Source organism: Lissotriton helveticus, chromosome 4_1, assembly GCF_964261635.1.
Source record: "Lissotriton helveticus chromosome 4_1, aLisHel1.1, whole genome shotgun sequence".
Lineage (NCBI taxonomy): Eukaryota > Metazoa > Chordata > Amphibia > Caudata > Salamandridae > Lissotriton > Lissotriton helveticus.
Genome location: NC_136063.1, coordinates 1,742,543,957 through 1,742,559,655, shown reverse-complemented (window position 1 = coordinate 1,742,559,655; position 15,699 = coordinate 1,742,543,957). Strand labels below are relative to the sequence as shown.

General features: G+C 39.0%; 1 long non-coding RNA gene across 3 annotated transcripts in view; it reads right to left on the bottom strand.

Moving 5' to 3' along the window:
• LOC144827675 (uncharacterized) overlaps window positions 1-15,699 on the bottom strand; it is a 98,411-nt gene that overhangs the window by 18,246 nt on the left and 64,466 nt on the right. For all 3 annotated transcript variants that reach the window (XR_013610299.1, XR_013610297.1, XR_013610298.1), the window contains one exon: window positions 1,284-1,322. This is a non-coding gene — a long non-coding RNA (uncharacterized LOC144827675). The remainder of the gene's footprint in view (window positions 1-1,283; window positions 1,323-15,699) is intronic.

The following is a 15,699-nucleotide window of genomic DNA, read 5'->3' as shown; positions in this document are numbered from 1 at the left end:
GCCGGCTATTAGGCATCCCTTCCTCATCTCCGCATTTCTCCCTCCATCTGGAGTTAGGCATGGAGTATGCACAAGACAGCATTAATGCTGCCCCTTTGGCTCTTTGGTACTCAATTTGGTCTAACCAAGAAGCCGATTTTAACCGGGCTGTTATTAGAGATTGTTTACTTTGCGCCCATGGCTTGACAATTCCATAGCTTCAATATATTGAAACCTGTTTTTCGGCACTTGCCTGTGCCTCACTGTTTGAGCACCCAGAGTTTATCGAAAGAAAGACAGAAATTGGGCCATGGATAGTTTCTGCAAGCACAAACAAATCACTAGGGAACTATTTGAAGTGGCCAAACCCTCAGTTAGAGATTATTCCCTTATTCAAGCATCCCTAACAATCGCTCTGTATTTATTATACATGACCAACTTTTATGAAAGGAATCTGTTGGCAAGATTTAGGCTGGGTTCTTTTCGTTGGATGATATGTTTTCCCCATGGTCAGTACTCTTCTGACACCATTGCCATTTGCCCATGTGATGAGCAATCGAGTCAAACTATTTTACATTGTGTCTTTTTCTGTCAATTTTATTTCCCGTTTACTAGGAAGTTTTTAATACTGTTACTGCGCAGACATAAATTCTCCAAGTGTAAAGTGGCTCTCTTCTACTTACTAGAACTTAACAAGTGTAACGTCCGCTTTGCAGTTGCTAGTTTTGTTGCTTAGAAAAGGAGTATACTGTTTTGACATAAAATGCACCTTAGTGATTTTTAGTAACCATTGTCATTGAAATATTTCTTTACTGTTCATTGTTGATGTTATTCTTTAGCAATTTTTGACATAAAAAGCGCTTTAGCGATTTTTAGTAACAATGGTTCTTAAAATAGTTTTCTTAAAATGTTTTTATGAAATGTTTATTGCTGATGTTAAATTTTAATTTTTTAATTATCTGCCATTTTTGTCAGTGCCCTTGGACCCAGAACTCTTGCACTGTCACTTTATTTCATGCTAAACCAGTCCTTTTGCACTGTCACTTTACTCATTGTAAAACAAAATAAGGAGCTTATTCGTTTAAAAATATATACCCGTACTTGGACAAGGACCTTAAGTCGGTATGTTTTAATATGTATTTGTTATTTTTTATTACGTGCGTCTACTATGTAGCTCAATTTTATTGTGTGTATCTTTTATATTCTGTCCTTGGAAGATCGAATAAAGAGAATTTGATTGATTGATTATTATCAATTAAATAATACATTAATAATTAACAGTTAATTAGTTATTGCTTAATTACCTTCCAACCCTATACCCCTAGAAATCCAGCAGCACACACCTAAAATATACCAAAAAAATATAAGTATTACACAATGTGCATTATTAATAATCAATTAAATAATGAATACAAAATTATACATTATTAATTAATTTACTTAATTACCTTCTCGTCCTATACCCCTACAAATGTAGCAACCCGCTACAACACTAAAAATTACTATTAGCAATTGAATAAAAAATAAATGATCTCTTAATATTACAAGCTTTAATTGGAAAATTTGATTCACATATATGCAAATAATAAAACCACAAAATTAATACATGAACTTAAACAGATTAAGAAAATTAAAAAAACTATATTGTTTACAACGACATTATTGAAAACAATATAAACAACAATGATATTTTTAACAACTTTATTACTTACCAGAAAAAACAATATACTTGACGATTTTTCTTATTCACAATATTTTTGTATCACTATATTTTTCCAATATTACTGTCTCCCAATATTTACAGCTTAATATTTTGTCCCAATACAGAAAAGAGCAATTACAAATGTCCTTCAATCATCTCAGACCCAGTGCATGCAACAGCACAAGAAACTGCTACCATAGAGAGGCACAACCAGTCCTGGTGCAACATTACATCCATATCTAACGGAAATATTGAAACTCCGGTTAAGTAATGCCACTAATAGCATTACATCAATGGAGTATACCCTCTCACAGTCAATGTTGATACAACCTAGAATAAATAGGTTACCTAGCCTCCTAGACACACATGCTCATCATGGCTCTTTCTCCATTGCAAGCCCTGCATTTCAAAACGTTCAGCCACCTGCCACCAGCCTCTACTGCTTTTGCCCAGCATGCAGAACCATGAGGTCCGATCACTCACAGCCGATGGAGGACAGAGACTGAAAAGTCATCCTCATTTTGAAACAGTACATTGTCAATGACTATCTTGCTGGGAACGCTGAGAAGAAATGTACAACCAAACATCCCTTTGTCACACAGAGGCACATGTATGTACATTCCATGTTGTACACAGGGGCCCCAACGACCCCTTTCCTGCGGTCTTTCAGCAATTCCAAACACTATCTGGCCTGGCTATTTACAAATCTAAATCTAATGCCTATTACTTTCAGAACGCTACATATACTGAACCTGTTGACTTTGGACACTGGTCGTTTGCTGTCGCATCTGTTACTTTTATATATCTGGGTATACATATTTATATACACCCACAGGATTTGCTGGAGGGTAATCTGCCAATAATAGTCCTGTCACATATATTCAAAACACTTAACATACTTTTTTTGAATTAATATGGGGTAACAGGCATAGGCAAATAGGGCTTTCAAAACTACAGCTGGGTACTGAAAGGGGAGGCCTGGGAGTTCTTGACTTTCAGGCATACCGTTATGCTAGTCAGCAGCAATGGCTAGCCTACTGGATAGCTGGCCATCACCTGCAGGAAATAGGCATGTCACAAGCGACTTGGAAAAAGGGAGTATTGCATACATTGTTGTTGCCCAGTAGCAAATCCCTTCAAACTGCACCCCCACTACTAAAGATAGCTTTGGCCTACTGGAGGAAGGCTATCCAAATACTAAAGGACTACGCCCATATGCGCCAAACATCCCTGCACCAACAGGGATAATTTTCTCTAGGCAATTGCACAAATGGACTGAGGAAGGAGTAACTACGATGGGAATGTTATATGCAGACAAACTGCTTATGGACCTCAACACATTTGTCAACGAGCAAGGTGTCCCGAATTCGCTCTATTTGTTACATGTTAAAATCAGTAAATATATGAGAGGGGTCTAGGCACCAGATAATATGGAGCCACAAACACATGACCTTGTACATATGCCATATTTTATGGGGAACGGGAGACACTTAACGAGATGGTTATACAGAAGTATTCAAACACATTCAGCAGTCCCGCTCCAAGAGCTTAGAGAAAACGGTTGGCTGACCTGGGACACGAACTAACAGATAAGGAATGGGAGAAATTGTTAGAATACCCCAAGAAAGTGTCAGGTAATCCTAAATTCAAGCTGATCCAACGTATGCTATTACACTGGGCATACTTGAGCCTGCATAGGCTGAGCAAAATGTTCCCAGATTCGGTGCCCCAGATGCCACAATCAGCCGGTAGGACTACTACACATGATTTGGGCATGCACAAAGTTGATACCCTTCTTGGAGACAGTCTACACACTTCTTAGTGAAGTGACACCAGGTATAGGCAACAACACAATGGAATTTGGTATACTAGGGATTTGTAAAAAACGCAAATCTCAAAAGAACCAGTATAGATTTGCTAGCCTGGTACTTATATTGGCGAAACTTTCAATCACCATGAAATGGGAATCCGCACAATGAACGGCATTGTTGACACTTTGCATAATGAAGTGGTGAGATGGGGGAGGGCGGAAGGCATGGCGATATGTGAAGAAGAAAACCAAGGTTTAAGGAAAGTCCTGATATCATTGGAGTGTAATGCGCTGGTAGAACAATTTGCGACTCTTGAATCTTTCTTACACTGATTAAACAAAATGACATTTCTAACTGCACATAATATGGGCATACAATGGGGCAGACCCCTCTGTTGCTCCCTGAGTTTACAGTATAACTAAGAATCAGATACTCAAACTAGGATGCTATACTTGGAGTCTTAGTAGGCGTAAACCGGTACGGTGAAACTTGATGTGTGTCTGGGAAGGGCGGGTGTTCAGTACATATTAACAAATTAATGTTTAGCAATGGGAGGGATGTGCTACATCGACATGTATAATCTGTATATGTAATCTTCGAGGCTATAACTTTGTTCAGAAATTATTGTAACATATTGAGTATTCAGCCTTTGCAATACCTTATGTTGTACTTCCTAAGGCTTTAAACCAAGAAAATGTGTTTAAAAAAATACATTCCATGTGGTAGTTGTCTCAGCATATTCAATGTTTAATACCATAACACATCAGATACAGCCATGATGTTTGCACTATGAGTATCATGAAACCCTGGGGTGGACTAACAAATGTGCACCCAACAACTTCTCCACAATGTGTCACTGACAACTTTGCTATCTATAATAGACCTTTATGGGGTATGATGGGAAGGTCTGAGCACCAACTCCTAAAATGCCACAACATCAAGTTCAACAGCTTGGAGAAATGACAAGTAGGGCCAAAACTCAACTGACAACCTGTCTATGTCTGTGACGTCAATTTCATGCTGATTCCAGCATTTGATCTTAAATACCATAGTGCCATGGCTTTGCCACATATCAATAGCATGTCCCATGGTGGCACTACCTAGCATCTAGATCGTTACATTGGGAAGGTAAAATAACTCAGATTGAAAGATAAACAAGTCAGACTACTATCCTGTGATAATGACATGTCCCTATGTGTTCTTTACAGCTGTATTTGTCAGCATGATGGCTGATGACTCTATTATTCACCCATTGACCTACTTTTCTACCACATCACCCCTTGTCATCAATCAAGTTCATTGCTTGGCCTAAATGTACCACTGGATCCTCCTTGCTATGTTCAGGCATCTACAATGACCATTATTTGATACCTACCTGCTTCATGTCTGTTTGTGCATGTGTCACTATAATAGTCTTAGTTGGCAACAGTTACTGTGTGCCCCATGAGACCAGTACCATACTGCCACCCAGGTACAACTTCTGCTTTCTCTTCATCGCCACAGCAACTGAATTCCCCAAGTGAGATCTTCCATTTTGCATTTTCCATGCTGTAACCTCCCATAAGTCGGCCTTCTCCATTGCTAACAATGCAGCTGCTGAATGAGCCGGCCACACATGCTTGGGAGTTGACTTAGGTATAGATACTCCTGCTTTTTTTAAAAAGCTGGTCTCTATGCTACTTGTACTCCAGAGCATGGAGAAGCCAACGTGATATGTCACCATTCCTCTGTTGACCATAGATAACCTGCTGACTTAAACTCAGATGAGATGCAACCAGATCCCTGGTGAATACTTATCACATTATTTCCCAGTTGCAGCACATATAGCTTCGGATAGTGTGGTAGGACAATGCTCTTTGGCAAGTGTATATCCTGTGCCTCATACTGCCCCTTGCTACCAGAGGACTACTTCAACCTGCAGGATGTAGTTATTTCCCTGGGACATCCCACTAGCTCTGGGTCAGGTCAGGAGTCAAAACACTGTCTTGACACTATAACACATTACAAACTACTCACCATCCTCATACCTAATAACCCTTTGTCTATATATTCCTAGGAGATGGTGATGTAGACAGTGTGTGCAGATGAAAAGTGTTGAAGGGAGAGAGCATGTCAGTCCTTGATGTGGACAACACATGGCTTGCATCCTAGTTGTGGGCAGCCTGGGCATGAAACAGATCCCTGACTTCCTTGCCAGGTCCTGACTCCAGGTCCATGTGATGGCCTGATGCTCAACCTCCACCTTTTTGATGCCTTCCTGGAATTCGTGCAAGGACACAAGTGTAGGGAAAGTAGTAGCATGAGATAACTCTGGGATATTCAGAGTTATTCACAACATCAGTCCCTGCTCATCCAATGAGCTCTAAGTGGGCGGAAGAAGGAAGTCAGAGGCAGCCTTAGGTCCCTGTGTTAATGATGGCTGATTGCTGCTGAGGGATATGGTCAAAGTACTTCCTGTTGGAGAGACTTGCTCTTCTGAAGCTAATTGATCTTTCTGGTCAGGAGGGGATGCATCATTGTATGCTTTAAAGATTGACCACCTCCTCCTGAGGTTGATTAATTTGAGTGTATTTTTGCTTAGCACACTTTCCCTATCAATGATGGAACCACAGCTGATATCCTCCTTCATTTTCAGCTTGGATCCTCCTTCTCTCCCATCTGCTCCCTGTCTTCCTGCAACTGAAGAAGAGGGAGAGAGAGGAAGGATTATGCGTGCATTTCTTAATGTGTTTCAATGTTTACTTTGCTGATGATGTCATTGCACTATAAGGTCGATTTTCATAGACAACTTCAATACTCTCCTCTCATGCAACAGTCCATTTCTCACATATACATTGGTCCTGTGTGTGACAGTGATCAACAAAAGGCCTGGTTTGGTGGATTATGGCCTCACCCTGCAACTATCAAATTTCAAGACGTCACACATTGTATAGATATTTCTCCCAACAAAAGAGATTGTATTGTTACCAACAAGTCCTCATGATGCCAGGCAAGTATGCCAAATTGTGAGGTATTTATGATAAAACAGATGAGTGTGACTCAGTTATGTGTTTGTAAGGCATTTGACAGATGGCAGCTGGAGGTGTGCATACTTTGCATGAGACTATATCACATATGAGAATTACACTTTATTAGCAAAAGGAACTTAGGCAGAGTCCCATATGACTTTTTATGGCATGGCCATAAAACAAATGCAAATCTCCAGCAAGATCCTAGGCGGTGGTAGTAGTAAGGACTATCGTTCACATTGCTATGGTTACAGTGTGGCTGGATTACAATCCCTGCTGATACCAGTACTCTTTATGCAAATAGGAATGGAGTTCTCCTAATATGAAGACTTTGCACAATTTTTAAAGTTACCATCACATAACAGTATTTTCTTCTTGAAGGCTTTCTCTGGAATGTCTGAGTTTGCACATCTGCTACTTCGGAATGCGCACTGTTGGCAGAGAACTTTGCCTGGGTGACAAAGATATTAAAACACATAGCCCGGTAGTCAAGAATGTGTAACTAATGGCGCCAAACATTAATTAACAATGATCGATAGGCATGGAGTTGTGAGGGAAAGAATCTGGGGATGGTGGGTAGAATAGTGTTTCCAGACATCAGTTATCAGGGATATAACTCACTGGAAATTAGTAATATAAAAACATATATTTCTTTGGCTTTCAGATGTATCTTTGGGCACTTCTGGTGCATTATTTCCATAAATAAGAAACTGGGCGATGTGTGTGCAGATGAAAATAGTATTGACTAAATGCTTTGGGATATGATTCAATGGTAACGTTTTTGGGAGGAGAGTATCAAGCATGGTTTGTTTCTGTACGTTGTTGGTGTTGAGTGTCAGTGAGCATGTATGTATTTTGTTTGAGTTTGTCTGCATTTAATACCTTAATGGTATCAAACACAAAAATAGTGATTGGAGGTATGCTTTTAAGTTGTCTAACCACTGGCATTCACTCAGGGTAGCTCCCCAATTCTGTTTTTACCTCACTGTGCCACATCAGATTAGACCCAGCCTTGGTCCTGCTCCCATAAGAACAGTGTAACTGCTAAACACATGTTATGCCTCATTCGCAGGGCCTATCAAGGATGACTTGTTTGGGGTTGCTTATCTTCCCTTCTGCAGGGGACCTTGTCTGGAAGTTTAGGATGGACTTTTCCCATGGGGAGCAGTATCAGTACTAATTTGCATATCGGTGTCCTTTGTCTGGAGTGGCACAGAGGGCAAAAAATTATGGGTTGGAATGCTAATCCGTGTGATTGCCAGGGTTAGACGGTTTACAAGCATTCCGTCCACCACTATGTGTGCCACATGAAACATGTCCTGTTTTCCATAATTAATATTCCTAAAAGAACAATTTTCCATTTTTGCAATTGAGTTTCTGTTATTTGCAGAGGCAATCATTACTCTGTCTAAATGTATTCCACTTTTTTCGTGTTTTGCTGTGTTATAACCTAACTTCAGTGATTTTTATGTGCTTTTGTTGCAGTTTCTATGAGTGGTCACATGTGGTATGTGACTTACTTGAAGGATAGGCTATAGTATAATTAAGTATTTTTGGCTGCCGCACTACTTTAGTATATGTATGCGTAACTTAGTAAATTGGTCTGACTTACCTTTTTGTTGGTGTGTTTTCGTATTTGAATGGGCTTCCGTGTACACCTCCTTGACTTTCTCTATGCACCTTCAACTTTAGAGTAGATATTCGAGGTTTCCACTTGCACTTTTGTGAACATTCATTTCCGTACCATGACATAGGACCAATCAAGCACTAGTCATCATGCTTGTAAATGACATGGTGAATTTGGCGCTTACAGTCTTACACTAAAGTTTGGGGGAATACCTATTTCGAATAATCAAGTTACAAAACAATATTACCACAGAGTTTAGAATTCAGGCGCAAAAAGAAGAGCGAAGTAAGACCGGTTACTGGATGCTTTAATGGATTTCTTTTCTTTTTGTTAGCATCTGTATTTCACCGGTGATAAATATGTCTGTGGGTAATTTACATCATTTTTGGGGAGAAATTTATAAAATTCCCCCGAAAATATGTGAAATTACATATACATTCACAAAATGAAAGGTTTAACAGGTAGCATGTGTCAAAAAATAAACAGAAGGACTTCAACCACAAAATCATTTTGCAGAATCAGCTGGTTATACTATTGCTGCAACTAGTCATTTTTGGAGTAGGGCATGGCACCACTACAAGGAAGACGAAAAAACAGTAGTAGAGGTAAGCCAATGTCTTTATTTAACCCATCAGGCCTCCATCCCTGACAGCAACTAACTGCCATACCGAGAACCCTCAAGGTCACCCCCACATTCCACATTGTAAACCCCCATGTCACAATGCCGCACAAGTTCCCAAATAATACAATAAAAAGCAACCCCATTATGCACACACAACATGTAATGAATGCAAAATACCATCGCAGTATTTACTATATAAAAGAAATACAACATAAAATGCAAATATGCAGAAGGGCTAGTAATTAACCCATAACATGATCCTCATGGAGAACAGGCACTCTTCTTACTCTGGGAGAAATATCCATGGCTGAGTTTTTCATCTTGCGATACTCTCTTTCCACCGAATGCCTCCATCCCCTCTTTCTCCAACATCATCATCATCAGAAACCACATCAGAACCCACACTGTAATTCTGAAACACAGTTACACCTTCATCTCTCACAGGACACAACTTTGAATGCATCACTGTAGTTTTCCTGATTTTCCAGTCTGCACCTTTAACCCTCGACCTCCCCTATTCAAATTAGTACCAGCAACCCTTCCTCTCATAAGAGTAAAAGGTGACACCCCAGTCACAACGTGTGTGGTAGTCTTAACCGCCTTCAACATATCTTTAATTACTTGTTTCCAACTCCTCTTGATTACTAAGACTATTTGCAACAGGTCCTTTAACACTCAGTTGAATCTTTCCACCAAAATATTACTCATGGGATGATAGAGAGATTTTCTGATATGATCAATAACATGCTTTTGAAGGAAATTCCTCATATCTGCTGACACCAATTGTGTACCATTGTCAGTAACTAACTCCTCAAGGAAACCTTCCCCTAGTAAAACATCTCTCAGAAAATCAACAAGAGAAGAAATAGTTACAGTCTCAACCATTTTTATTTCTGGCCAGTGTGATAAATATTCAATGAGCACTAATGCAAATTTAGGGGTACTTCCCAAAACCCAAATCAATGTGAGATATCCAGAGCCAAATTACTCCATGGCATGAATGGAGGCTCCAAAGACATAACAGGAGATGGCACCATAATTTGAGTCTTGTCACTAAGAACACAAGCATTACAGTCTTTACCAAATTGTTCTGCCACTCTATTCACATTCCATTTTAAAGCCTTAATGCCTTCATGACCAGAATGTGCAAGAGTAAGTACTCCCTTCTGCAAACACTTAGGAACAATCAACAATCCTCCATGTCTTAAGATACTGTCACCAATTGACAGCTCCTTTAGAAAATGGAACAACTTCTTTTTGAATATCTTTTGTTTTCGGCCAACTCTGTACAACAAATTTAATAACTTTGCCATCCTCCCTCAAGAATTGTAACGATTCACCCTTACACAATGCACCATCCAACATTTCATTCACAATGTTCATCAAACAAAGAATTTACACACCCACCACTTTAACCCTACCATGATCCTCATTATCTTGCAGAGGTAGTCTAGACAAACAAAAGGACCACAAAAATCCTCTCACCTGAAATATGTTCTAACTTATACTGAAATTCCTGCACCCGATATTTCCACTTAGCAATGCGGAGAGTAGCCATTCCACATCCATGAGTGCAAAATAAATCCACCAATGGTTTGTGATCGGAGTATAAAATGAATTCACTTTTCAACAAATAGGTTATAAAATGCTCCACAACGCATAGCAAGAACTTCCTTTGTGATGGTGGAGTAAGTGGCATTTGCTCCCATTAGGCTCTTGATGCAAAGGTGATCATTTATTCAATTCCATTCATGTACCGCTGCATCAGTATTGCCCCCGAACTGACATTACTAGCATCAATCATTAAAATATAAATATCATTAGTGTCAAAAGGTTTCAATGATCGAGCCAACATGATATCTTTTTTACTTGATTAAAGGCTGTATCACACTCATCAGACCATCAGTACTGCAAATCTTTTCCTATAAAAATCACACAAAACAGCCCTTCTGCTTGGTAGATGGCCCCATCGGTGTAGTTAGACTTTTGCCTCATGTGGCTGTCCCTTCGCTTGCCGCCCGCGGTGGCTGCATGTAAGAATGATGGGAGTGTTGGCAATTCCTGCATTTGCTAACCCATGACAGCTACAGGTAAGAGCGGGAAGGCTACACACCCCAAAACCACCCCACACCCACTTGCTATGGCACTGGATGGACATCAAAAGTTTCAAGTTAGGTGGCAGACCACTAGCAGATATGTGATGACCTAAATAATCAACACCCATTTGAGCGAATTTACATTTGTCTTTTCTAAGTGTCATTCCATTTTTTTCAATGTGTTCAACAATTGCACAAGTCTCATGCCATGCTGACTCTTGTTTCTACCATAAACTAAAATATTGTCCTGGAAAAACACTACCCCATCACTACCCTATCACTTCCTTTAAACAAGAGGCTCATTGCTCTTTGGAATACAGAGAATACTGATGCTCCCCTAAGTGTGATGTGAAAATACCAATAGACACTCTCCGGTGTCCAGTGCAACCTTACAAGCTAACTAAAGTTCTGCCAGATGAATTTAGATGCGGACAGACCATTGGTGTAATCACAGTAGAGACTAATGTATCTTAACGTGATTAAACCCTTCCAACTGTGAAGTAGGGGCTGTCAGAAGCAGACATCTAATTCAGCTCATCTGATTTAGATTGGTGGAACCAGAGGACATTTACTATCTGTCACTGCCAGGAAGACCCTGGCAGTAAGGGGCTGTCAGAACTGCTAATGCCCCTCTTATTATGGGAGAGGATTTCCAAGGTGACAGAAGCATTTTATTTTTTATTTTCAAAAAGAAAACCCTGCTATGAGATTTTCTTTTTGAAAATAAATAATCAAGTACACAATTTGGTGCAGGGCTCCATCATGTTGATAAAGCCCTGCACCAAATTGCAAAAAGTATTGACATGAACCACTGTGAAATCGGTTCCTGGCAGTGCTTTAAGAAATGACTACCTGCTTGGCGATCATTTCTAACTTTGATGGATGGTACCTCCGTCAGGGCGATGGAGTAATTTACTCCATTGCCCTGGTTAAAAAATAGGTAATCCGCCAGTTTATAAGTCTAGGCCTTATTCTCTAAAATTGAATAAAAAATTGTCAACAGGGCATGGCAGCTCGCTGCAGCTGAGTAGGCCTATATGAGAATTGATAGATCAATTCAATTATTTTATTATGATTTTGAATTCCGCAGAATTCCACATAAAATACATTTTTAAAACGCAATTCCTTCCACCCAAAATTTCCAATATAATTACAAGTTATCATTTTCGTTTAAAAACACGAATGAACATAGCAGTAGCAGTCGATCTTAGAATTTGCAAAGTCAAAAAGGTGTGAACTTTAAATATTAAAATTGTCATACATGAATTCTTACCAGTTTATACGAGTTTCCTATAATAATTCTATCCTAAAAACATTCAATAAAAAAACTTATTATAAAATATCAAAATATGAGATTTGCTATACAGTACTGAATCATGGGCATAATAACGATGATTTATCTATTCACTAAACTATACTGTGTAACCGGCAGCTTAATAACAATGCAAAGTAGTTCATTAACATACACTCGCCTATTTCAATATACAATACACACCAGTTTAGGGGCTAAACACGGATTTACTAAAGTACATCAGATCCTAAAGGTCAGTAATTAAAAGACAACATTTATGATGAAGCCCATGCTTAATTCTAACCTAATCAATTGAGCATTAAACATCTAATACATGATGACTTAGCAACGAAACAAAATGGGTAAAGTAGTTGTAATCTAAAAAGAAATAACTAGAAGCGAAAAACATTTGAAAAAGTGCACATACTTAGTTGTAAATGCAATAACTGGGTCATGATGACTGAAAGATCGAAAAAAGTGCAAGTGCTCTGTGCATCCTTTTTAGGAAGATCTTTCCCAACCAATACTAGCAGCAGAAATTTTTTTGTAAAGTGCACATACACAGTTGTAAACATAATCAATCGGTCATAATGACTGAAGGGCCAAGATAAAGTGAAAGTGTTCTGTGCATCCTTTTTTAGAAGATGTTTACCAACGAATAACTAGCAGCAGAATTTTTTTTTGTAAATTGCACATACACAGTTGTAAACATAACTAATCGGTCATAATGGCAAAAGGGCCAAGGTAAAGTGCAAGTGCTATAAACATACATATCTCAAAAGATCTTTACGACCTTAATATATGTTTAAAAATTGTTTAAAAAAGCTAAAGATTTTAAAACACATCAGTTCAGATGGGGGAGACAAGAGGCAATTTCGGGCCTGTTCTGCTGTAGTAATATTATACTTTAAAAAGCAAATCCTTAAATGTCTATGTCGTATTGAGTGTAGTGCGGGGCAAACGAATAAAACATGATTCAAATCTTATATACAAAAATTACATAACTGGCAATACCTTTCATTTCTAGGAATACCCTCCCAGGAACCTGTTACGATTCTTAGGGGGAGTAAATTCAATCTCAATAGCAAAATCACCCAAAGCACTCCATGTTTAAGGTTCCATAAGACATAAGGTTGGGGATTTTTAACAATACTACTCCCCACAATACAATCAATGCTTCTGTTCTCTGAGCAGATTTTAATATCTCTTTCTCGAGAAACCACGTATATTGTTTTCTTAATTATCCTCTTCAAGGCCGTTTTACAAAGAACCGCTGCCCCATCCATGTCTAAACCAAACATTGATAATGCTTTTAAATAATTCCTAAAAAAATGACTTTTTTCCATCATATTTACAAATATTTCTCTGTACAATGCTACCCTTAGCAAATTATCAGAACCATTTATCAGTGCATTACACCATCTTAAGCACGCGGCCATTGATAGCACATATGTAGAAAGGAAACCAAATTCGAGTCTAAGCGCTGCAATCGGTGCCGTGCAATTTAAGTTACATATTTGGCGCCAGATCTTTCCTTCCACTTTCTCGAATTTGGCCCACTCTTGTTTCACTGGCATAGCTCAGGGTTGGTGGGATCTTTATTTTATAAACTGAAATAATGTGTGAGAAATGTCTTTTCCCGCAATGTGTGTACAGACGATTAATTGCAAAGGCTTGCGAAATCACTTTACCTTTGCAATGATCCATATGTCTATTAACTGAACACCTATTTGTAAATATTTTTCCTAAATATGGGTAAAATGTTACTACTTCCAGTTTTTCTTTTCCCAAACCCCAATTCAGATTTTTTCTGACCTTAAAACCTTGAGGGCTAAAAATCATACCTTTGCTTTTTAAAATATTTATTTTTAAATAATACTTTTCTGTGTACCTAACTAACTCAGAAGGTCGTCTTTGCAACCCAATTGGGGTTAAATCCATTATTATTGCATCATCTGCATATAACAGACAGCTCAGCTTTAAGTTTCCTAATTGAGGGGGATACCCTTTACTCAGCCCCACTCTGCTCAGCAGATCATTGATGTAAATGGAAAAGAGTAAAGGGGCCAGGACAGGAGGCACCCCTGCTTCAACCCATTATATGTTATTATTTTCTTCAAGAGACCTTTTGTTCGCCCAATAAAACCTTTGTCCAGGTCGAAGAATGGAGAGCAATTATTAATCTTAGGAGATTCCCTGGTATCCCCATAGCGACCAATTTCCTTCATAGCCTCCCCCGGTCTACCCATTCGAAAGCTGTGGAGAAATCTATAAAAGCTGAGTATAACGGGACACCCCGACCTACTGGATATTTTTCGGTTAAAGTTTGCAAAATAGAAATATTATCCAGTGTGCCACTATTCTTACGGAATCCTGTTAGTTCCAAAGGGATATAGTTATTTCCGAATGCCCATTCTTGAAGATGACTAAGAATACTCTCTGCAAACAGTTTACCGGTTGCATCCAAAAGGGAAATCTGTCTAAAACTTGCCAGGGAATTTTTTGGGCCCTTCTTATATATCGGAACTAGTATACTTCCTTTCCAAGATTGTGGAATATCCCCATGAGTATAACAATGGACAAACAACGGATGCAAAAATGTTGCCCATTCTTCACAATCCTGTTTTATTATGGCTACTTGTACATCATCTGGGCCCATTGCACTAGAGTATCTTGCCCCTTTGATGTAACCTTCCACCTCTATGCATGTTTGTGCTCCATGATCACGCCCCGTAGATGGAACGTTAATAACCTCTTGGATCTGTCCAACTGTGAGATTTAGAGCATAGAGCTGGGAAATGTGTATGCTTCTGGGATTAAAATGGGTTTTGATTTTTCTCTCCCATCACAAAATTTTGCAATCAATGCCCAGTACTTCCTATTATCCCCAGATAGAGCCACTTCTCGAAGTCTAACCCATTTTTCATCTTCAGCACTCCTTCGATCCGATGCTATTTTCCTTTTCCGTACCTGTTTTAGCCTACATATTTCTCTCTGCCTTTGTGTCCTGGGCTCCCTTAATTGGTCTCTAATTAAACCATTAATTTCCCGATTCAGTTTCTTAATTTCCCATGGTATTATTACTATTGCAGAAGCACTAAAGACTTGTTTCTTCCTTCCAAAAGTTCTAATTACGGCCAAGACTCTCTCGTACCTCTGGACCGGTGTTTCTTGACTGGGGCTAGAAGCAGTATTCTCAAAAACCCTCTTAAGATTTGTAAGCAAGTTATTTGACCAGCAAGTACGCCTATTATTTCGATTATAAGAGACATTTTCATTCCTCTGATTCCAAAGTTCAGGCTTCTCAATTTTTATGTCCATGCTTGCCACTAAAATATTATGTTCACTCAAATCTGTGGCAGGTACCTTGAACTGTATACATGCATTAAATAATTGAAAGGAAACTGCCATGTAATCAATTAAAGAGTGACCATATGTCCCATGAAAAGTGTATGCTGCAGGGGAGTCCTCCGGGAATCTGCCATTTAATAATACAAGGTCTAAACTCCTAAGATTTTGCACAAGTAATAGGCCTCATTTATCCGACTTTAATTGGGCCGGCA